This window comes from Pleurodeles waltl, chromosome 6 (assembly GCF_031143425.1).
Source record: "Pleurodeles waltl isolate 20211129_DDA chromosome 6, aPleWal1.hap1.20221129, whole genome shotgun sequence".
NCBI lineage: Eukaryota > Metazoa > Chordata > Amphibia > Caudata > Salamandridae > Pleurodeles > Pleurodeles waltl.
In genome coordinates, this window is record NC_090445.1 from 785,669,455 (window position 1) to 785,694,856 (window position 25,402).

Below are 25,402 nucleotides of genomic sequence, written 5' to 3' on the forward strand. Positions count from 1 at the left end.
TATACACATATAAGTTCACTGAAAAAGCCAAAGGTTACAGGGACGTTATAGTTAGGTTCTGAATTTATACAAAACCTTAGAAATTCAGCAGTTATACTTAGAGTTATTTCAGGAAACTATAACTCGTCCTTTAAGGCAATTATAACTCGGGCCTTTGACAATTCTTCAATAAGAGTTCCAAAAAAAGGGCCCCTGTGATTCTTGTTACACATGAAAAGGTTCAGCTGATCTGTCAATCTTGGGCTGATAAAAAGGGGGTTAAATAAAGTTGTGTTTTCCATGTTAATTCCCAGAGGACCTTTAGACATGACTACAGCCCGAACCACTGGACAGAATGACACCAAATTTGGCAGAATGCTAGCTTCCAGTACACAGTTTACGCTTTTGCTTATTTGGTGTAAATCCATTCAGCAGTTTAGGAGATATTAAAGGGAAAACAAACTTGTATATCTAGGGCCGCCGATCCATCCCGACGTCTTCGCGAATAATGACAAGCTCAGGCAAGGAAATGCAGACCTCTGATTGGCTGCCAACACTTTAACCAGGAAGTGTTGGCAGCAACAAATTACGCAAAAAGAAAGGAAAAAGAGCTAAAGTAGAGTCACCCTGGCCCGTTATCTCTGGTGCTGGGGTCCCAGAGGGACGCCACCAGCAGTGGCGGACAGTAATTTTAGGAGGGGGGTGTGAGCAGGAGACACAAGCACATATGCACACTCATTCATTCACACATGTGCGCACACACATAGTGATTCACAACACTCATTATCAAATATTTAAACATACACGCACACACCAAACATTCATTTAAAAAAAAAAAAACACATACACACTTACCTTCAGCTCTGCCTCAGAGTTCCCCGTAGGGTTGGGACTGCTGCCTTCCCTCCTGGCTAACATAAGGTCAGCAAATGAGGGAAGGCAGCAGTCTCAACTCATCACAGAGTGGGATGGGATCAGTGAGACTGCTGACCTCACCCCACTCAGTGACGAGGTGTCACTGATTGATACTCTGCCTGAGAACTTTAGGGCTTAAAACGGAAGTACACAGGTTCGAATCAATCAGTTTCAATGACATAGCTATGTGCGGCTACCAGGTATTAAACAGTTCTCTGTGGCTTAGTGGTTAAGGTCTCAAGTCTCTAACTCAAAGGTGGAGGGTTACAATCTAAGTGTGTTAGTTGTCATTTCTCTGATTTTTTTTATTTTCGAATTCAAATATTTAAGATACATACCAAAAGGTGATCTCACTCTTTTCAATTGACAAATATATTTTTCTTTTCAATTTGTCCAGAAACATCTCATTCTAAGTATTTCATTCATCAAAGCCTAAAAAACTCTCTATCTACCTCTCACTCTCTCTTTCAATATCTTTCTCCCACTCACACACCCACTTAGACGCTTACGCACCGACTCACAGACCCACTCAGACACTCACGCACCCACTCACAGACCCACTCAGACCCTTGTGCACCCACTCACAGGCCCACTCAGACACTCACCCACCCACTCACAGACCCACTCAGACCCATGTTCACCCACTCACAGCCACACTCAGATCCTCATACACCCACTCACAGACCCACACAGACACTGATGCACCCACTCACAGGCCCACTAAGACAGTGATGCACCCACTCTCACACCCAGACAGACACTCTCACAGCCACTCTCCCATCCGGATACACCCTGTCACACCTATTCTCTCACCCAGAGAGACAGGCCGCAGGCAACTCCTGCTGCGCCCGGCCAAAGGCCTTACACAGCATGGGATTGGGTGGTTAGGGGAGTTGGCCGCAGTGTCTAGCCACAGGCCAGGCCCTGAGGCCAGCCCCCACTTCACACGCCTGCAGCCAACAGCCACAGCACATGGCCTTTGGCCATGAGAGGCAGTGGTTGGATTAACGTAAAGTCATGAAAATTACTTTACATTAAAAAAACATGGAAATTCCCTGAAAAAACAAAGGTTACAGGGACGTTATAGTTAGGCTTACATTTTAAATGTGCAAAACCATAGAAATTCACCTTGTATAGTTAGAATGATCTCAAGTAACTATAACTCGTGCCCTAAAGTAACTATAACTTTCACCGCCACCATGCACTGCTAATTAGCCTACAAATTACTGCACTCTTGACACCTTTGATAACATAATTGATAATATCACTGTAATATTTGCAGTAAATAAATTTTTTGATGAAAATACAGTGCATAATTATAGCTACACCGCTGGGTGGACACAGGCACTCTGACCAGGGGAAGATGGCTTATGCCATATTGGATTTCCCAGAATTCTGCACAGGAGGATTGAGACAGAGGTGGGGGATAATATGGCATCCTAGGATTGGCCAGGGGTGCCAATTCAGGGAAGATCTGAGCTCCTCTGCCACCCTAAACCTTGCAAAACATCCAGGAGGCTCTGGCACTTGTGAGTTTGGGCAGGAAGGTGCTCTTATGGTTGGGAGTGGAAGGCCTACAAGGAGAAGAGCACCAGGAGCTAGGAGAAGAGAAGCCTGCTACGAGGAGCCATAAGAACCAGATGTCCACAAAAAGTACCACTCCAGAGACCAGTAGACCTGTTGAAAATACCCCTAGTGGCTTGGGCTCACCACAAGGAGCAAAATGATCCTATGAGCAAGAAAATAAGCCCAATATACAGATCTCAGGTCAATGGTGCTGAAAAACTGAGCACCATCCGCTTATGCAAAAATGTCTAAAATTTTAGGTAGGGAGTGGCAGTCATTCACAATGTTTCTATTTAATGAACTGAGATCTGCACACAATTGTATATTGTCATTTTTTTGGCCATGACTTTAGGGTTGACCCCGCTGTACTGAATCAACTGATACTGAAGGGAATGTTGCGACCCTTATGTACCACCGGTATAGTATCTTTCTTCATTATACTTTTATGCTTGAATCCTTTCATACACCAAGGTCTGCCCTCAAATAGCTTTCTATGTGCCTATATAACTTGCTGTAAGTCTTCCTGCTCCAGTGCAACTAAGGAGAGAGGACAAGTCCTACCAGGTCTTAAAATCATTCCCAAAACATTGTAACTCTTTTTTGTCACAAACACTTTTATATAAATGTTCTCCACATATCTCACCTCCTCCCAGAAATAATCCTATATATTAATTTGGTACGGCTGAAAGCTACAGGGTTGAAATCAGACAGAGCAAGATGAGTGTCAGGCCATTCTTTGTATAAGATGTATTCAGAAATTATGGTAATAAGAGATCCAGAGTCAATGGTCACCTTCAACAAACTGACCCAAATGATTTTTCACTCGTAGGAGCCCCATTTTTCTCATTCAAACATTCCCCTTGATCATCAAACCACACAATATCAGATACACTTCCCATTGCCCCCACCCAGCTTCACATCTTGCACTTTGTTAACAGGTATAATTTTCAAGCTATCCTTGCACGCCTTCACACACCTTTTACCACACCTGTTACACTTTTTACTGATTGCAAGGCAAACACCCCGATTAACCAGTTGTAACCTTGATCCACATTCGAATCAAAGCTTGGGCTTAGTCCAACCGCGGATACTGAAGTTTGTCAGGGCACTCACCTAATTTGATAAACAAGCCTAATTTTATTAAAGCCTTTGAGACCCAAATTGAATGTGCTTTGCACTTAGTGATGTCAACTCTTTGTCTGAAAATAGGATTTTTTAAACACAACAAGTGTCTTTGTACTTTCTTCTCATAGTAGTGAATCACTGACTGATCTCTTAAATATTAGTTCAGTTTCTCATCAGAGTTGCACGAAGATGTAAGGATGTGTAGTTCTGCTACGTATTGATCTATAGATTTATCTGGGAAATATTTTGTTCTTTAAAAGCAATGTCTCTCCACAATAACGCTCGGTACCTCTTCAAAGAGGCTTGTCAACCTCTCCACAGCCTCTATGTAGTCATCCAATTGTCCAAACTTGATGCCATCAATGACAATAAGGCATTGGCCAAAACTCCAATACTATTGTTTCCAGCTGGTTAGCGGTTTGCCTGGAGTAAGCAAAAAAAGGAAAGCAAACATAAAGGTTGTGATTTACTTCCCATTAGATTGTTCCACAAAAACAAATGCTTGTTTAGAGCACCTATTTTTGGTCTCAACTGGTGCCTTTTAATGAAATTTAAGAAATAATGCTCCAAAATGTCAACAAAAATTCATTGAGGAAAAGCAGCACCTCAGTATGTACTTTCCCAAAAAAGTTTAGAAATAGAAGAAATAAGCTCTACTAGAAGTGCACTTACAGTTCAACTTTGTGCTCTAATCTTGCATAAAAAGACAATTTTCCCTGAACGGTGTAATGCTCTTCACAGAGTCATGTGCTGGTCTTCCACTCGGTGGAGGTGGTCCACACATCACAGGCAGTCACAAATGGATACCTGAGAACGTACATTTCAGAGTCTCTGTGACATGTAGGCGCCAACAGTCAGTGTTATAGCGTTACCATCTGAGGTTGCACAACATACATGTGCGTCGCTTGCCTGACATCGCCTGATGCTTACATCATCACTTGGGCCAAGAAAACCTTAACCTACCGCCCTTCCTTCTCATCTAGACAGGCGGGCACAGTGAATAAGTACTCCTTCTGTTGTGCCTCCCAAGACAAAGACGCCACCAGCTGCGATTTTTCACAATCGAGACACTTGACCTGGCCAAGAACATACCTGCCGGTCTCAGCTTGTTTCCCAGCTGCCCAAAGCCTGGAAAGGCTTCTCCACCCTCATTAGTACTTATTTGAAGTAAAACTAAGCAGCACATGTGTGTAGAAACGGTACATATCAGTTTATTCATGGATCAAGATATTCTGCCAAACGAGGCCACCTACTACTGTAGTCAGCACCTTCTTCAGATTGTTGTAGAATGCTAACACCACCACAGATAGTGCAGAAGCAGAAGTCTGACAACAGCTTGTGCAGGAAGCATGAGATAGTCATAAAGTACAACAATATATACATCATAACTGATTTGAGGAAGGATATAACACTACTTCAAGCTAGATCATTTTTCTCCTTCCTTCGGGCCTCTCATCCTTTGCATTCCTTTCCTGTTTTAACCTCCATTTCCCATTGCTGGTCTCTCATTCCCTTTTCTCTAGGGGCCATCCAGTGAATGATGATGCAATCTCAAAACCACGACTGACCTCACGAAATCAGTATTGTTGAACAGTGGTTCTTAAAGGTTTGACTTCTCTGGACCCACACTGCATCACTTCTGGAAGACTGGAATCCCCTCCTAAGCAATTATGTGATTTGAACTTCAGCACACTATACACAAACATACATAAATAAGTATACTTCAAATAAATACACTAATTATGGACTATTTTCTTTGATTCACCAACAAACCCAAAAAAATCCTACAAATTGAAATTTTAATTTAAATAGAAAGGCTTGCACTTTTCAAAATTTAGATTTATTTCTAAACGATGAACTATGTAGACTGGCTTATCGCTTTTACTTTTTTGCTCCTTACTGTCTTTTTGTCAGCTCAAAACTGTGTTGCTTCACTTATGCCATACATCGTCTGTACTGGATCCCCTTTGCTGTACTTGTGCTGCTACCACAAAGCAAGATACTGATACCAACTTCACTTTTAGCTTCCAACTTCAAATCCTTTGCTTTCACAGCGTGTTTTACGATTTTAAAGATATCAATTTTTTTATGTATATGTACTTTATTCATCTGCTAATATTATTTTATTTCATAAACAGTTGTGGGCAGACCACTGGTTAAAAATCACTCTATTAGAATGCCTATTGTTGGTGATTGTCTGAAATGTAAGACTGGCTGAACAGAATTGGTTTTCTATCCATACTGAGCGCACCATGTGAGCTCCTCTGATCCTTCTAGGCCTCTAATCTAGGCATTTATTATCTCTGTGAATAATCCCCGTATGCCTCCGATTCTTATTTAAATGTATCTCTGTCCCTCACTCATCGTCTGCCTTCTTGGTCAGGAAAATATTTCAATGCCCACTGGTCCAGCCTATCAGACCACTTGACAAAAGGCACAAACATCCATTTGGGGTCCCTGCATTCAATTACCCATAATTCATTTCAAACTGCTTACACATTTTTGTTAGGATTATCAATGAGCACGAAGGGTTGGCTAAATTCATATAAATGGTAAGGATAAGGGCACACTTTTAGCTTTCAGAAAGTTAATTGCGTTTTTCAACACATTCGATTATTGTTTCAATTGTGCTTTAATCATTCTACGTCTTTAATTGTAATGCGCCAAATATTTATAGCATCGATAACAACAGGCAAACACTCTTCCCGTTAAAATGAACGTCAATGCAGAAGGGAACACTTCTATCAAGTGACCTGAGAGGTGGTAGAGAAGTGTACATTTTACAACTGAAATACATACACAAGCAGTGGCGTTCTTGAGCTTTCCAGATCGCATCTGTTTGATCTGGAATAATCATAGCCTCCATCATCTTTGAACTTACTTTGTTGGTGAAATGACAAGTATTACTCCATATCATAAAACATACAAATATGACTCATTCATGCATAGTCAAAGGTACGGATAGCCTTTTTAATGGAAAGTCCACCTCAAAGTGCCTTAGCACTACTGCATCAGTCCGCATGAGGGCACGGAAGTCAACAGTGGCATTGTCTTTTTTCCACTGGTGTATTGTACGCAAAAGCTCCCAATCATTTGTGTTGGTTCTTTTGGTAAATTTAACTCTGTTTTGATTTGGTACCTGAATCTGGAAAGACCAATACTGAATAGACCGGTTTATAAATATCAGTATTGTTTACAGTTTACAAGAGGTAATGATGGGTTTACGGACACCAGTATGAAAATGAGGTGGGAAATAAATGGGCTGAGCAATCTTTTTATCAGGAAACTTGGACTCCACGATACAAGCTTGTTTTGTGCCTGCCACGGAAGCTGTGGCAGGTGACTCAGATGCGGCTTGGAACGGGAAAGAGGGTGTAGCCACAGGTCAATATAGATTAGCTCATCCAGGGCAAGATGGAAAAAATAAATCTTCCTAGAGCATTGCAGGAAAGCGTGAACTTATGGAAGGAGACAGATGGTTCCAGATACGTCTGGGTCAGTAAAAGCGGGGAAGATTTTAGCACCAGTCACAGCATTACACTTTACCTGGCAGGTTCTCTTTTCCAGACGCACAGTTTGCACCATTTCCTGCACTTTGTTTTGTTTTGCTTCACCTTGGTTCCTCCAGGTGGTTAGCACAGGTCGGGTCAACCCTTCCTTCCACTAATACTAAATTGTGCTTGCTGCTGTTCCATAATTCCTAATCCAACTTCAAATACTCCAAGTCATCCTTGCTCCCAGGGCGGCTACTATTGGAGGCAGACGTTCATTTTCAGATCCAAACTGAATCCTGGGCATCCAGGGTTTAGGCTCAGCCTCTGTGCTTCCATACCCAGGTAAGCCATTTTACTGATGCTCTCAAGACATTGCTTCCTGTTGTACGCAAGAGTGTTTAGATTACCTGTACCTTGTTTTATGGTATTATAGGGTTTACCAGTCAGTCCATTGAAGATGGTGAGTCCTTGCTACACACTTTCCACCAGCCTATGCCCCTGAGGTTAGCAGGCCGAGATGCTTATTTACTGTTTTTTTCTCTCTATCTCCCTTCTCCTAGTTCCCCCTCTACAGTCACTTCAGATTCTAGAGTTCATTACAGAGCTTATTTACCCTAAAGGGGAAAGAGTGGGGTTAGCATCGGAGTCCCTGGCCTGAATTCCAATGAAACAGTTTTCCACACTTTTTCAATAACCACGTTGATCCAGCTGGAGGACCTGATCATTTGCTTGAGAAAACGTATCACGCTGTATGACTCAAACAGCCACAGAAGGTTTCCTGGGACACCAAAAGGAAACTCCTGCTTCAATATATCTCCTGCTCCAGTCCACAGAACCCAAGCTGAATTTAACAAAATGTAAATATCTACTTTTTATATGGACCCTCGAACATACTTTAAGCCCTGTTTCTCTACCCTGGGTCACCCACCCTACTGGATGGCATGTAAGTCTGTGATCCTAAACTGTAAAGGAGAATACTCAGGTCATGGGTTATTGTGCAAAAGTAATGTGAGTTGCTGGGTCCCCATCATGTATGCACGTTGCTCTTCCTGTGTACTTCTAGTTATCAGGTCCAAGATTCCTCTTGTGTACCTCAATACTCTCACACAGCTATTTTCCTATCTTTAGTCTCACAGAAAGCAAAGGGTTCCTGTAAGCCATTAGAAGCCATCCCATGCGGGAGTAAGGCCTACTTGTGTAAAATACCCTGACGTTCTTTATGCAACAGTATTTGGTGCCAGTCTGTTTGGTGGCCTTCTATTTTAGATCATTTTTCGTTGTGAGTGGTTTCAAATGGTGTGATCCTTAACTAATGGAACGCGAAAGTTATTAAGCCAATCCACAAAAAAGGGGATCACAAAGACCTCTCTAATTACATTCCTCATGAGCATGGAGGACTCCATGAAAATAATTTTACAAAAGAATATTACCTTGTCCTATGGACTCTAGCAAGTGGTATAACAGAGACCCCCACAGCCTCGAAGTGCAGGGGGCCTGACCTTCAGGTGGGGCCCCCTCAGCCAATTACACTGTGCTCGGGCCGCAGACCACTGACCGGGTCCAGGAGGAGGGGGCCCCCTCCAGGTACTTTGCAGAGGGGTCCCCTCAAGTTTCATTGACTGACTGTGGCTCAGAGCTCAACAGTGGTAGCAGGGAAGTTGTGCTGCTGCTTCATGGATTTCTGGAGAGCATTTCACTTGGTCCATCGCACTAAAGTCGGGAATAATCTAGTGAGCCATAACATATCTTCAGGACTCCTGGCAATTTAACAGATTTTACATAAAATAATCAGGTCTGTTAGGTTGTAATGGAAGGGATAAATTACAACACACATATCAGCGTAGCATGGTTTGAAACAAGGATGTGTCTTGGCCCATGACTAGTTGATTTTTATCAGATATTCCAAAAAGAATTCTCTGCCACGTTCTTTCTCTTCTATAATATGGTCAAAACATCTAGCCTGCTTAATTATGCTGACAACTTTGGGGATCTTGGATTATGCTCCTACAGGTCTTTGGCAGAAAATTACAATTATTAGGAGATTTGTGTAATAATAACCAACTAATAATCAATGTGGATAAAAGAAGACATTGATATTTTCAATGAAATCCAGAACTTAGTCCTGGCAGCTTCATAACTTCTTCTTTGAGCAGGTTAGCCTTTATTACCACCGTGGGCTCTATTCTTCTGCTAACCACTGGAGCAGTCATTTCGCAGCACTGATATCAAAACATCTATCCACAGTTAATCAAGGGCGGCTCCTCCATTAGGGCGGAGGAGCGTCGCCCCAGCCACCAACAGCAGCTGTAAATTCTTTACCAAAAAACGATAATAAACTGTGTTTATTATCGTTTTTTGGTAAAAGGGGTGGGGCACTCCCACTCAAAGCACATTTGTGTTTGGCCAGCCACCTTGGTCCAGCCAAACACATATGCGCAGTAGGCTCTCTCAAGCCCAGCAACACAATTGCCAGGCTGGAGAGACCCTGCACAGGCTCCCAGTCTTCCGGGCGCACTCACAGCCAATCCTGATGCTTCTTTGAGCAGCATCAGGATTGGCCACAAGTCAGGCTGGGAGCCTGTGCCTATAGCCTGGAGCTATGAGGGACAGAGGAGCGGCGCAGCGGAGGAGGTAAGTGCTTTTTTCAAATTATTTTTACATTTAATTTATATTTATTCACCCCTGTGTGCATCGCACCGCCCATTCTGGTTGTCGCAAGCTGTGACTGCAGTTAATGCTTTATTATGCTTTGATTCCCGATATTGAGGGCTTACAACCTCTAAAGAAGGCACGCTCCAAATATTTAAATTATTGCTTTCCAGTGGGCTTATTGCAAAAAACCCATTTCAGGTTAGCCAACAGCAGTAGAATTGCGTTCACTTACTTAGCTGGTGCTGAACTTTGCATGTTCCTTTTTGGCTCCACCAGACTAGGGAAGAAAACTGAATCCTAGGGATGACCTAGCGGGTTATACCTGCGTTACATGGACTTAATGGTAAACTATCTGGCTGTCTGCCTCTTCTCTTCAGTGGCCCATATGATACCTATTTGGTGTGTGATGGGAGCTTGAAATAATGGTTGTGCCTTTCATTTGAAGGTGTGTGGAAAACCTGAAGACTGTCTCTGTACACTGGGCAATGCACTTGGGCCATGGCTGGAACAGAGCATTTTGAGGTTTGGTCTTGGCATCAGCATCTGAGGATGTGTCCATACTGGTTATCTATGTATGGAGATGATTATTGCAATTTTGATGTATCATGGCAGCACTCCTGGCATATAATTGCTGCACTCATAGCATATGTACTGCCTTAATTAATATATATGTGCGGTACAAAAGTGCATTAGTAACTGCTTTAGAAACCTGGTGTATTATTTTATTATTTTTACATGTATTATTTATTCTTTCATTTAGTGTTTTTTTCAGTTCAATATGTTACTACCTATTAGATATTGGGTCTCTAGTTGGCAGAGGTATACACCCTTGTCCAAGTAGGGACCACAATCTCTGTCAGGGCAAGTTACAACACAATCAAATTTATCCTGTGCTCACCTTTTGGTAGCTTGGCACAAAACAGGCAGGCTTAACTTAGAAAGCAATGTGTAAAGTAGTTGTGCAATAACTCATACAGCAACACAGTGAAAACACCTCAAAAAGTACTCCACACCAGTTTAAGAAAATAGATCCAATATGCTCAAATCGAGATATTTTTTAAAGGTTTAAATTAATCTCAATCCTTTGGAAACAGTGGCTATATCCCTGTAACACACAGTACCTGGGATGCATCAAACATAACAATGCACGGGGCCACAGAGGAGGAGATGTGTTGAAATATAAGGCGCTGCGTCTGATTTTCCAGCGCGGCACAGACGATGCGTCATTTCTTTCCACGCTGCAAGGTGATGCACCGATTATATGGAACACAGCCTTGGTTCCTCACTGCAATGCAGGGATAGTTTGACACCCAGGGACGATGCATTAAAAATCCTTCATGCGCTGGTAGAAGGTGCAGGAGCTGCGTCAATTTGGTAGGCGATGCAGCAATTTTTCCACCACGAGGAAGGCGCTGCATCGATTTCTGCAAGCATTGTGTCAATTTTTTGATGCACGGGATTTTCTTCTCTGGGGTTAAGTCTTTGTGGCCCTGAGACTTCAGAACAGGAGGAAAGCTCAATCCAAGCCCTTGGAGAGCACGTGTGGGGAAGGCAGAGTCCTTTCAGCTGAGTCAGGGGCCAGCAGACAGCAGGCTGCAGGACAACAAGCAGGGCAGCAGTCCTTCTCAGCAAAGCAGTCCGGATGAGTCCTTTGGGCAGCCAAGCACTCCCTCTGACAGAGTCCAGGTGTAGATCCAGAAGTGTCTGATCTGGTGGGGGTCAGAGACCCAGTATATATACCCCAAAATACCTTTAAAGTGGGGTAAACTTCAAGGAGTGGTTTTGAAGTGCACAAGATCCCCTTTCAGCCCAGTCCTGTCTGCCAGAATCCCTGTGTGGGTTATCAGTCCTTTGTGTGAGGGCAGGTCACTGGCCTTTGAAGTGTAAGAGAGAACCCCTCCATCCTTCCCGCCCTGGGAGACCCATTCTGTATGCAGATGAATGCAGATGTGACTGAGTGTCCTGTGGTTAATGCTGTCTGGGTGGAATGCACAAGGGGATCTGTCAACCAGCACAGACCAGATGTTGATTGAAGACAGGCTGTAAGGCACAAATGGCAGTAAGTGCAGAGAAATGCCCATGTTCTAAAAGTGGCATTTCTACAATAGTTATATTAAATCCATCTTCACCAGTAAGCAGGAATTTCTGCTACCATTCTGGCCATACTAAACATGACTGGGCTATTCCTTTCAGATCAGAATCTAACACTTAAAAGTATATAAGGGCAGTTCTAATGCGTTTGTATAGGAGGAGAAGCCTTGTAGTAGAGGGTAACAAATTTGTGAGTTTTTCACTCCCAGTACATGTAAAACACATAAGTACATATCCTGCCTTTTACTTACACAGCACCCTGCCCTATGGGTTGCCTAGGACCTACCTTAGGGGTGACTTATATGTAGAAAAAAAGAAAAAGGAGAGTTTAAGGCTTGGCAAGAAGTTTTAAATGGCAAGTCGAAGTGGCAGTGAAACTGCCACACACGCCTTGCAATGGCAGACCTGGGACATGGTTAAGGGGCTACTTAAGTGGGTGGCACAATCAGTGCTGCAGGCCCACTAGTAGCATTTAATTTACAGGCTCTGGGCAACTCTAGTGCACTTTACTGGGGACTTACAAGTGAATTAAATATGTTAATTGGGTAGGAGCCAATGTTACCTTGTTTAGGGGAGAGAGCACATTCACTTTAGCACTGGTCAGCAATGGTAAAGTGTGCAGAGTCCTAAAACAAGCAAAAAAAGCTGTCAGGTCTAACACTACCTTAATGCCTTTGTCTAAAAGGTCAAATGACAATATTTTCTTTAGCATCATCAGGGTCAACAGGTCACCTGATGTCACTTCCTGCGGTCATCAGCGACTGACCATTTTGTTGACATCACTTCCTCTACCTCTGGTATGTTGTTAAGTCTAGGTTCATGAAGCCCTCTAAATAAAATTGTTAACCCAAGCCCTTTATGTGTTCTGAATTGTTAGCAACTGATACGAAGTTGACTTGGTGGGGTATTAGTGCACAAACTTTCCAGCTAATTTATAATATAATTAAGCATTGCAGATAAAGATTTCCATACTGATCACACACATGAAATGTACAATAAAGGAAAAAATAATCAAAATTAATAGACAAACTGATGGAGATTACGTGCCTATTAAGAAATTAGTAACTTGTTTTTTTACTATGGTTATGTATTCATACACCTATCTTTCCGTGCCTTCACCATTCCTCTCGTCCATCCATATATCAATTTATCTATCCTCCATTCTTCTGCTCTTCATCCGCCATCCTTTCAACCATGTGTCCATTCTTCTGTCTATTAACACTTCACCTATTGATAATTTCACTCTTATATTGAACCTTTCACCATCTCATTTATTCTTCCTTTTACCCTTTCATTCTTCCGTGAACGCTTTCTTTCTTATTTCCTCTTCTTTTCAGTCCTACCTTTCCCCTCATATTCCTTCTTTCTAAATACCTTTCCGTTGACCTTCCATTCTTTCTTTCCTATTTCTACTTATCCTTTTTTGCTCATGCTTACTTTTTCGTTCTTACCTTTTTTTTCATGCTCACTTTTTCGTTCTTACCTTTTTTTTCATGCTCAGTTTTTCTATCTGTCGTTCTGTTATGGAATAGAATGAACATGGAAAGGAACTTATAGAGCGTATTATGCGAAGGCGTCAAAGTGCAAGAAAAAAATAGAAAGGAGCAGCTGCTAAATCCAAAAGAAAAAGAGAACCTGCCATTACAGAAGAGAAAAGAGAAACATTTTGAATTGCTTCTAAAATGCAGCAACAGAGTCCAGACTAGCAACATGAGTGGGCAGGGTGGTTCAAAACTTGGCAGCAGCTACAGAAAATTAGTGGCTGCCCCATCTAGCTTTTTGAAATCTTGGAATAGTCACCTTCCTTAGGGAAGATTATCTAAGATGTGTTTCTGGGGGATACCAACCAAGAGCTGGTAAAGTCCCTTGCTGGTGCAGAGCCTGAAGTACCATAGAGAGCGCCTTGAATGTCAAATGCTTTCCAACAGGAAGCCAGTGAAGTGAGCGCGTACCCTCCCTCACTGAAAGATGTTTGGGGGCATTCAGAACCAGGCGGGCGGTCGCATTCTGAATGACCAGCAGTTTGTGGAGAGAGGACACGTTGATGTATAAATATAAGGCGTTGCAATAATGAAGGCGCAGTCATTTGAGAAATAGCTACTGCCAATCTAAGCTCAGCGGAACAAATGGAAAATACCTTTTTAAGGACTTTGATGTTATAACATCAGGAGCTTACAGTTCTATTGACCCGTATGACAAAGTCAAATTCAAAATCAACTTTATTCAGTCTAGCTAAAATATTAAAGTATAAAAACAGTAATTTCAAACAAGTTGATACAAATCACACTAAGATCATACAAAAAGCTCTGCACATTAAAAAACTTTAAAAGGCAGTTAAATGAAAATAATCATAAAAACATAGTAGGCCAGACAGATACATGGAAATGCATCAGATACTACATAGTCAATGAGGCCCTCTGCTTTATTGCACATTAAATATAAACGGAAGATAAAAAACACACTTTCACGGAAGGAAGAGTCTGCAGATAATTCAAGCAGCTTTACAGTATCAAATGTTCGCATCTTTTAAGGAAGGAAACATAGCATTTTCTCAGCAATGAATAACATTTGCAAAAAAAACATAAAATGAATCGTGTTTTGTTCTGAGTAATTGTCACAAGGGCAGACAAGTAGGATACAGAAGTAAGAGCCCTGACAAGACAAGGCGGCCAAAAAGTGCAGTGTGCATAATCTGAGTCTGACTAACAAAAATATATGACCCTGATATACACCCATATCAGACGAGGCTCAATCCAGGCATTTTCACTGATCCACATATATGCTTGAACACTAGACATATCAGTCACCCTTTGCATTCTCTCCTCTGCTAGACTAGCTAGAAAAGTGTTTGTTAGGGAAGTGAGGTAGGCAGCTCTTGCACTACTAGGAGAGGTAAACAAGTCTTCCTGTCCCAGGCTCGGGCAAGTATCATGGATTTACCTTATCCAAGAAACTGTGAGGAAATGGTCAAGTTCAGGCAGTCAGCAAGCATGGCCCTGTTAAATAAAGACTGGTCCCAAGACCAAACTCAAAGCCACTGAAGAAGTGGTTGCAACTTTATGGAATTGCTTGTGTACCCAATCCCGACCTCTGAATGACATATGAAAGAGCTGGTGCTTTTTGGGACAGATGAGAGTCTTTTAATAAAGTCATTCGCAATACCTTCTAGACTCCCTGATCATTAATATCCCATAGCCTGGCCTCTTAAGAAGCAGCAGCACAACGTTTAGCTTTGTAAATGGCCACGGGTTCCTAAATAGGCTTATGGCCCAGTCTATGGGCAAAGTTCAGGTGAGCCTCAACGACTTTGCAAAAAGCACCGGCTCTACTAGTCTTCTAGGCACCCCATGTTGGTAAATGAACTGTGGAACAGTGCTGACCTTAGAATTGTCAACTATAAACACAGTACTATCCTTTTCCTTACACCATAGATCATAACATGCGTCTTGGCCTGATTGACCCTAAGATCTAGACTAGTCATAAACTCGCAAAAACGATCCAGTAAGCGTTGTAAGCAGATTGCTGTCCTAGCTACTAGGACAGTATCATTGGCATGGATTAACATGGGAACACTGTGATCACCTATGCAAAGGAAAATAGCCCTAAGCTCAACGAAGCTCTCTTCTGGGCCATTTATGTACAGTGAGAATAAAAACGGGTCCTGAACACAGCCCTAGCGTTCACCCTTAGCCAGATTGAATGCTAAAGTTGTCTCTCCACCAGGGCCATATCTCACACTGACTGTGACCTCGTTACGAAGCCCCCTCAAGAAGTTGACAATGTACTGATCCACCTCCATATCAGTCATCATGCTCCAAAGCTTAGACCTATTAAAGGAGTCGAAAGCGGAACTCTGGTCCATAACTGCCAGGTACGCTTGTCCTTCCTAGCTACCATGAAGGACTGACTTTAGGGCAGTGTGACTGGTGCAGCCGCACTGGGTGCTGACCAGGTGATAGGGGTGCTAATCTCAAGGGGGCTGTGTTTAGCAATAACTCACAACTGAAAAACACCTGATGCAGCATTCCTTGTGCGTCCAGCTTTCAGACAGCAATGAAAATGTCAAGATAACTCTTGTCATTAATGTTCCTGCTAGAGAGATCGGAGTTTTCTCTAGGGGGAGTTTTGACTCACCATAAAGTAGTGCAGAGGGTTAATATGCCTGCTACAAAGAACACATACCGTGCAGAACACAGATCTGAAATTTATGTCCATAGCTGAGTGGATTACTGCTTTTGTCACCGAGATTCTTTTGTCACTGAAGTCCATAAGATACAGCCCTAATATGGAACAGTGACTGTTAGGAATGGTCATCAAAGAGCTGAGCGCAAACTGCATAAAATAGGTTAGGAGATTATGTTTTTGTCCCCTGGTCTTTCATTACCTATTCCTAATGTTGCTAAAAATGGGTTTGTTTGGGTATATATACATTCTTATTAGTAAAGCCAGTCTTACCAGTGCTTTAAAACAAATTAAATGTCTGTGAGAGAGGGGTATGGAGAGATGAGGGGCACAATTGCCCAGTGGTAGTGAGGGAATCTGAGGAGGAGATCATGGAGGGGCACCAAAAATGATTGTCACACTGGGTGCCACCAGCGCTAAAGCTGGCCCTGCCACTGTATATTTATTTATAAGTAGGTATAAACTGAGAGACTGCTCCACAGTTCCAAGCCCAGGACGAAAACCAAATTGAACCTCTGAAAGCACATTGTGTTTGTCGGCCCATGTCTGAAGACGATCAAGCAAAATGCGTCCCATGATTTTGGAAGTTGAATGATTCAGGGATATGGGACGGTAGCATTGTAGGTCACCTTTTGAGCCCTTTTTAAATACTGGAACTATGGCGGCATGAGTTCAATGCTTGGGCAGATCGAACATCAGGGCTACGTTGAAAACGCTGGCCAGGAGGGGGGGCATAGGAAGGTAGTAGCCTAAAACAAATCTGAAAGTATCCCATCTGGGCCCAGAGAACGTCTAACCAGATTATTGGCTATTGCTAGAAGAACCTCTCTCAGCTCTTTCTCTGGGTCAGCTGAAGATGTCATCAGGGGCTGAAGATGAGTCGGGGAACCTAATGGCAGCCCAACAGGGTCAGTTAAAGAGTAATCTGCTGGAACAGTCATCTCTGTGGCGAGGCCTGCGTAGAGCTTTGCAAAATGGGAAACCCACACGTGAGGGGGAATCACAATGTCAATATCCGGGCTTTTGGCTTTCTCCAAGTAGTTGCACTTAACTGAAGATCGAAATGTCTTGATATCCTTTAATTCACTTGCTTTCAGCAGAGAAGAATAAGCTTCTGCTCTATTAGCATTCTTCCTTGCTCTGAGGGTACACATAAACGGGCCTACAGCTTCAAACCACTTCCTGATCTCTCATTGTCTTCTTTAGGGCAGCTAGCAATTGGCTATGCGCCTTGGTGCAATCAAGATCGAGCCATCTTCTGGGCGATCTTCCACCTGATTTCATTGGTACCAAAAAAGTTCATACGGCATACCACAAATTCTATCAAAGCTCTTAGGAAGCCCAGTGCCACAACCCAGCTTATAATCGTCAACTGGACACTTCAAGAAATCCAGGAGCGAGGAAGCCACCAGCTGAGCTAAAAAGGTGGTTTTATTTATATTTTCCTAACTCTTGACCACCCCACGGTTCCTAGAGAATGTTAAAAGGAGGGGATGATTTAGAGCATCCTTTGTGGCAAAGAACGAAGCATGCAACGAAAGGACAAGGAATCTTTAGTCACTCAATGGTAAGTCAGTAAGACTATAATTCAGCACCCATTTCATTGGAATCGGTGAGAAAAGGATAAATTCAATATGACTCAGGGTACCCCCTCCTGACATATGTGGGCATAGAATTTTTCACTTTGTTTAAGGAATCGTAGGAGAAATTACACTGAGTTTTGCCCACAAATTATTAAATATATCTCCCTGCTGACATTGGACAAACTGAGTGAGAGGGTCCCCAGTATCATCCATAAAGACACAGACTCTGGCTGCAGAAAACTGACACTGCTCAAATTAAAGTCCCCCAGTAATACCACAGCATAGTCCCTTTGTGTATTCCTAGTGTGCTTCCTGATATCCCCTACAGTGAGCTTGCTAAGATAGTGTTAGAGGTGTCAAAAACATTATACAAATTTACCAGTAGGAGCCGAGTTGATTGGCACTGAAGCAAGAACATCTGGTAGTTCACAGAGTTAGTCACAATATGACCACAGCACCTGGACAGGGAAAGTGAGGGAAATGAAGGTAATGAGACCCCCTTTAGCCATACCCATGACTCCTCCAGTGACAGGTGTATAATAGGTGGTATACCATTCATAGAAACCGAGTCCTTAAGCCAGGTCTCTTGTAGACAGATGACTGCATAACGGCCAATGAAATCAATGCATCTTGCCTATCTAGCTTGCTTACCAGACCCACAACATTCCATGAGACTAACAGCGCTGGCTGGGTTTTATCACAGCCAGAGCCCCGAATGGACTTGTCACAAGCAGCCAAAATAGACATAGTGCATACAACAGACGTCAGAGAGTCAATCCTGGTGGTCCAGATCTGAGATGGGAGCAAACCTATTGGAGGTCGTAACAGGGTTTCTAGGCAACAGCGAGGTGGACAAGCCAGCCTACGACCTATAGAAATATCACAAGGGGAAAACCTCAATTGTGTCCAATGGTGCCTGTTTAAAATATCTGTGGCCACCCTCCTATCTCTATAATTTACCACCACACAAACAAAGGCATCAGGTTTACGAGTGTTACCCACCCAGAGGACTCAGCTAACAAGATTGATCTGACTGTGGAGTAGAACAGGACCTTTCAGTCTATTATTGGTCCAACAGACAACCTTGTTGATCAGTTGGTCGTGGTCCTCAAGCAAACCGCTACTCAGAGGTGGAACATTTTTCAGTATCATTACAAAAGGAGTCACCTGGGGTGGGAGATGCAGTGTATGGGCCCTAGGGGGTTGGGGAATTTGAATTGGGTCAGCACTAACATTCCTAGAGGTTTGACGCCCAGGAAGTTGGTTCTGTGACTCGCCCCTACTACCCAAGAGGACCTGTAAGGCCACCCTGGATGCAGTGGTAGGCATGTCCGACCTGGGACGTCCTTCTCTTCCCAGGGGAGAAGCACCCTGGCCACCGGGAGGTGCGGACAGCAGAGGAGGAGATGCACTGGTGGAGTTACTGGTGAAAGCAGGTAGACCAGGACTTTCTGTGCAGCACGCCAGCACTGCATCGCTTAATTTGGTCAATACTTCCTCCAACTTCTCCAAGCGAATCATAAAGAGGGCTGCTGCACTTGTGAGAGAGGACATCACACTCCTGACTACTTCCTGAGATATGTCTGCTACAATTGTCTTCCAATGGTTTGAAGAAAAAAGGCTAGGAAGGCTAGAAGGCGTCGCAGCTGGAAGACCAGGACATTGCAATTTAGACGTTGTCCTCTGTCAGCACTTTTCCTTCCCCCCCCCGGCTTCTGGACTTCCCTCTATCAAGTGGGCTTGGTAAAACAATCCGTTAGAGAAGTAACCGAGTTCTCTGGCCATAGTATCGTCCAGAGTTTCCATGTCCGGGGAGATGGTTTGGGAGGTGTTGGCCAGAGTTTGCACTGGTGTGTCAACGTTGGGGGTAAACGTGGTAACCATCACGTTGACCTCAGATGAAGCATGTGGTTTCTCAAATGCCAGGTCTGAAAGAGATGTTATAGACAGGTGACGCTCTGCAATGTCAAATTCCCTACTAATGACCCCCAGTGCTTAATTTGTGCTTGTTGTTTCCGGTGCTGAGCACCAGCACTTATTTTTGAGGGCCGGCGCTTGTTCTTCTGCCTCAAGCATTTGCTGCGAGCAAAAGACACATTTGGGAAAGACGGTGGACGAGAAAAACGAAAAAACATCACACTGGGAGATAGCAGAAAGCAGCAAGAGTGAGCTAGATGGGCAGGGACTGGCTTTAAATGTATTGGAGAGACCCGAGATGGCTTCAGGATTACGCTGCCTCGGTATTCCGTTTTCCCACATTTAATTGCAGCAGCCGCGTGTTTAAGAGGAGGGCTTTGGGCACCGGCACGTTTTTATTTACAAAGTAAGCACTGATGACCCCCATGGCTTGCTGCAGAAAGCCATCGACGGTGTTACCCATGGGTGGTTTGCTAGAGACCGCCCTCCGTTTCCCCATTATGACTCATGAGCCAACTCAAGTTGAGGCCAAACTGCTAATAAGTCAGAAAAGGTCAACCACTGGCAAAGTCCAACCGTAAAGAGGTACAGGTTAAAACAGAAAAAGTCAAAAGCTCAGGCGCACAGTACCTTCACATATAAATGGAGGTGGTGGCCCAGCCCTGCCTCCTACGGGTGATGACGGGCGTAGACATGCCCGGACTTGGTCTGGGCACACACCTGGGCACTGCTCGTGTCCCGTGCTGCGGGCTACTGTGGATGCTTTTAGCGCTTAAACAAAGTCCCGCCCGTCTGGCGCTTAGTGAGCTAGTGGACTGAGTCCCACCCCAACTGTGAAGGCAGTACTGGTGAGGGCGATAACACTGGCTGAATAGCCACCAGATTAAGGCTCCGCACTGCGGGCTACTGTGAGCGCTTTCAGCACTAAACAAAGTTGCGCCCCTTGAGCACGAGGGGAGTTGAGGGACTGAGTCCCTCCCCAGCTGTGAAGACAGTACTGATGCGGTCGATGGCACGACCAAAACAGCCACCCTATGAAAGGCCCCGCTGCGGGCTACCGTGGGTGCTTTTAGTGCTAAACAAAGTCCCACCCCTTGGGTGCGCAACGACCTGGGGGACTGAGTCCCACCCCAGCTCTGAAGGCAGTGCTTGGGCGGGCGATGGAACGGGCAGAAAGCCACCTGAAAGCCTGAGTGTGTGTGTGTCAAAAGTGAGGAAGTTGTCAAAAATTACACCGACATTTTTGGCCGAGGCCACAGGAGTAGGTAATGGGCAACACGCAACAGGCCACCAGATTGACGACCGTACCGATACCTGTGCTCCAAAAACGAGGATCTCTGTCCTATCGGCATTTAATTTCTGGTGATTTTCCTTCATCCAAGTACAGACACTGACCATGCAGAAGTTAAACTTTTCAGCTGTACATTCGCCATTCGTTATAACTGCTGTTTTATGCTCCTGTCAACCCATATCCCACATCCCTCTGACACGATATGTCATGAGTTATTTATGCCAAGAGGTATGTGTGGGTATTTTGTCTGCAGACAAAAGAGGCTTATAGATAACGAATTCGTGTTTTAGCGGGACTCAGATCACATCACAGTGACAGCTACGACTTAAACGGCTAAATTGGGGGGTGTTCCCTACTCCACAGCTCATAACACCTACATAGTGGGCTGTTAGTAGAACTCACAAACCGCTATCAAATTGAAACAGCTTTTTTGTTTCAGGGACAGCACCACACTCATTCCATAGGTATTATTTCGACATTCTACATTTTTAATCAAGGCACCGAACTCCCACCCTCCGTGACTGATGCATGACACATACCGAGGGAGCAAAGTGACTAGCTATGAATAAGAGGGAGTGTTGCTCGGCTGTTCCCTGCCTGTACTTAATTTATCATAAAAACACGATAAGGTGCGAAAAGGCAGTGCCTCAGCATGGGGAACAAAGTGTTCTTTTAAGCGAACTGGTGAAGGGGCGCCTCTTTTTTTGTGGGATTGCTGCCCTTGCTTGATGAGACAAGATGGAGGTAAACAAGCGGAAGCGTGCAATGCCCGAACGCTTCTTTGTTTACTCCTGAAAATGCCCTCAGTCCTGGTGCTCATGATGAGTGGCAGCACAACATCCAGCACACCATCCATTGCGGATGTGGAATCAGGAGATTTCAGTTCTAGCACCATCACAGAAATGTGTTGTCATATCATGTCAGCAGGGAACATTTTTATGATGATAGCATTTTCACGTGTCACAATGTAGTCCAATGCTAATTTGGCACTAACCTTTTTTGCTAGATATAAATCAACAGAACACTTTAAGGTTTAAATAATGGTGCTTTTTAGTTGATGTACATTTTCCAGATTTTGTGGGGCTAACATTCATTGGCACTCTGAAAAACAGGATTCTCTGGCTACCTGTTCACATACATACGCTTTTTAATAGGCCACAAACTTGGATGACAGCTTGGGCCTCTATTTTCTGCCATAGCTGCAATTGGACTGAGGGCACAGTAGTGCACAGGAGGATTCAGGAGTTGAATATAATGGTGCTGCAAACACAGGAGTGGCAACAGTTGCCTCCTTCCCTGATTGCACACTCCCGCATCTGTCAGTCACATGGTCTTTTGACGGGGCGCATGCACTCACTCAGCTGATGTGACCCTTTTTCCACAGTACCCCACTCACTGGGAGAAGGGGGCATGGCCAAGAAATAGAATTACATCTCCTCACTCTAAGCACTGCCATAGGCTGGCATTGGATATTGGAAGAGTTACCTTTTCTGCAGCACAATCTGCTCCACTGAGTACCTGCCTGCCCCATCCAAACACTCTATATACTTTAAAGGACCCACATTGATACTGAATCTGCCTTATATGCCTGCTTGGCACCAAGGCTTACACCTACCTCAAGGCCACATCTTAAAGGGCCCTGTCAGCCCTAATGATGATACATGTAATGGAAGCAGTGATAAAGGGGACAGGTGGACCAGGTGAAGTGCAACAAATCTGAGATGTGTCTATATGTGCCCCCCTCCCCCCGCTGTAACCTCTATCTTCAAAACAGACTGTTTCATGAAAAAGGCTCTAAAGGCCATCACCCCTGCCTCTTTGTCTGACAAACTGCCCCTCTCTGGTACTTCTTAGCACATCCGCAACCAGGACACCCTCAGATTGGAGGCAAATAAGTGTAAAGAAGAAAAAACAAGGCAGCAGACCTTCTCCATCTATATACCAGGATCTGGGCTCTGGAACAACTTCCCTGCATTCGTCAGGACTAGCCCCAACCCTGTGTAAATTTAGGAAAGAGTCAAAGACTTACCTCTTTAAAGAAACCTGCAACACAATACATTAACAATCCACTTCTGCTCCCGGATCCCAGCTACCTCTTCAAATGTTTTTTGACTTTATATTTTTCTGACTTTGACCTGTACAATACTTTAGGTCCGTGCTTTAGAAATACTACATGCATACTTGGATTTTAAAAACATATTTATTCATTTCTACCAGAGACACAATACATGTCAAACAGCACTAAACTGCCTATAGAATCTGGATTGGCACCCAGGACTCCCAGATTCAGGCCTGCCAACTTAACCACTTAACAGGCGCCTCTCTCTGTATAAACAGAGGCGTGTAAAGTGTTATGCATATGATATTCCTAGCTTATTCCTAGAGCTAGAGAAACAGAAGACTGGGAGGTTTTCAATACAGTGCACACATCCACAACAGCAGTTCCTCTGACAACATGAGTACTTGTTTGACTACAGGCAAAATTAAGTATGCTACCAACAACCTGAATTGAGTTTTGGATATTCAATTTCTATGGTTGGCGGATTTATCACCTCCACCATGGTAGCAGTGACAACTTTGCTTTAGAGTTATTTGTCACCAGTATAGCGGAGGTAAATTCTCCAGCAGATGCAAAACCAAAATGGCTGATTTCACCTCAGATGTTCTGGCAAGGGTGTGTCACTTTGGTCGTACCTGTCAGTGGTGGGTGCTCAAGATGACAACCAATAATCTTTGGAACACTGAAAAAGAAACAAGCATTGGTAAAGGCAATAGGTCTCGCTTATGGGCAAACAAATGGCTTTGATAATAGGGTTGGGTGGGGAACGGGGTATAACTAGATGGTTAAGAAAGAGCTATGAAGCTGTCAGAGATGGCCGCTTCATAAAGTGTTTTTCTTCCTTGATTTAGGGGACTAGATAGAGTCGGGGTAGGCGAGAGGGGGAGAAGAAACGGGGCGGTGGGAGGAGAACAAATTAAGGGACATATTTACAAGCCCCTGCCCTAGCCTCATTATTTCACACTAAGGAGGCATTAAGGAGGCCCCCACCATGCGACATATTTACAAAGTGGTGCAATGCATGCACTGTGACACTTTTTAACCCTTGCACCACATTATACCTGTGCCAGGTATTATGTATGTAAAGGGGGCGTTCCCATGCAGTGAGGCCCAAAAAAATGGCACGGTGAAATTTACAAGATTTCACTGCACCATCTTGTCTGTCATTTTTAATGTCTGCTCAGGGCAGGCATTAAACTAATGCTCCCATAATAACCTATGGGCCTGCCTGTGCTTTGCTGGACTAGTGCCATAATTTATGGTGCTAATCCAGCAAAGCGCCACAATAACCTCATAAATTATGACGCTATTGTGTTAACGTGGTCCATGGTGCGCTGTATAGTAAATGCAGTGCTACGGTGACATTAGGGGGGAGCAGGGTGACAGAACAAAAGTGGCGCATCAGAGGTGATGTGCCACTTTCTTGTATAAATGCCCCTAAATGTGCTGCGTTTCGTCCGGCCCTTCAACATCACACTCGGAGAGCAGCCTCAAAATGCAGTAAGATACATAATTCTACTTTAGAGGCTATACATGGCTACATTCCAAAACACAGTGCATGGTAAAGTTTAATTGCAATTCACCATATAGGGAGACAGCTGGGAAATGAATGGGTAAGAATTTCACAACAAGAACCATTAAATCAAACATGAAACTGACACCTACTTTATATAATTGTAGATTAGGTGCACAGCTCCCTGAAATGTCAACAGCAAAAAAATCCTGTAATTCAGCTCATGATCACAGGAAATGTAAATATAAACCAACTGACAGATTAACGTTTTTATGAAAGCATGATGTCAGGTCACAGTAATAATTTTAGATGGATATGTGTAGGCGTCCGGTTTTCATAAAACAGAAAAATATACAGACCAAAAAAGCCCACTTAAAACAGTAGATCGCCTAACTCCTTAGTATGGTGCCCTCTACGGACGAAAAAACAGCAATGTTCAAAGTATCTACACTGACCACCGTGCATTTGATGTCTTATGCCCTCCATTTGTGTCGAGGCTCTGGCAAATGCATTTCCTACAATACTATTTCCAACCAGCGAATTATTTTCAATCTACAATTCTGTGCCTTGCAAGATATGCAAACACGAAGGTTTAAGATTTAAACAAAAAATGAAAGAAACAATGGAAAAAGAAGAAAGGTCCTCTAGTCAAAAACAGGGTAAAATAAAACGTTTATTAACACCTGTGACACTGCAAGGTCAAACATGACAAAAATGTTAAAATAGTGAGATTCGTGTCCAATAGGTTTTCGAATGCCTGGCAAATAGTACGTGAAAGCAGAGGTGAATACGGACTGGATATGGTGATCTTTAACAGCTGTGGTGAATGCACAGACATGCATTTCAGAAGAAACTAACAGAAAAAGTAAGCGAATTCTAGCAGGAGCAGCAGATGGTCATCGGCAACTAATCAAAGCTAAAAATCTGTAGTTGGTCCATGCACCAGACAAGAAAAGAAAGTGAGGCATTGCAAGTGTTGCCCAATGAAACGGTAACAAAGAAAAGCGACAATGATGCCAACGAACGGCAAGCTAT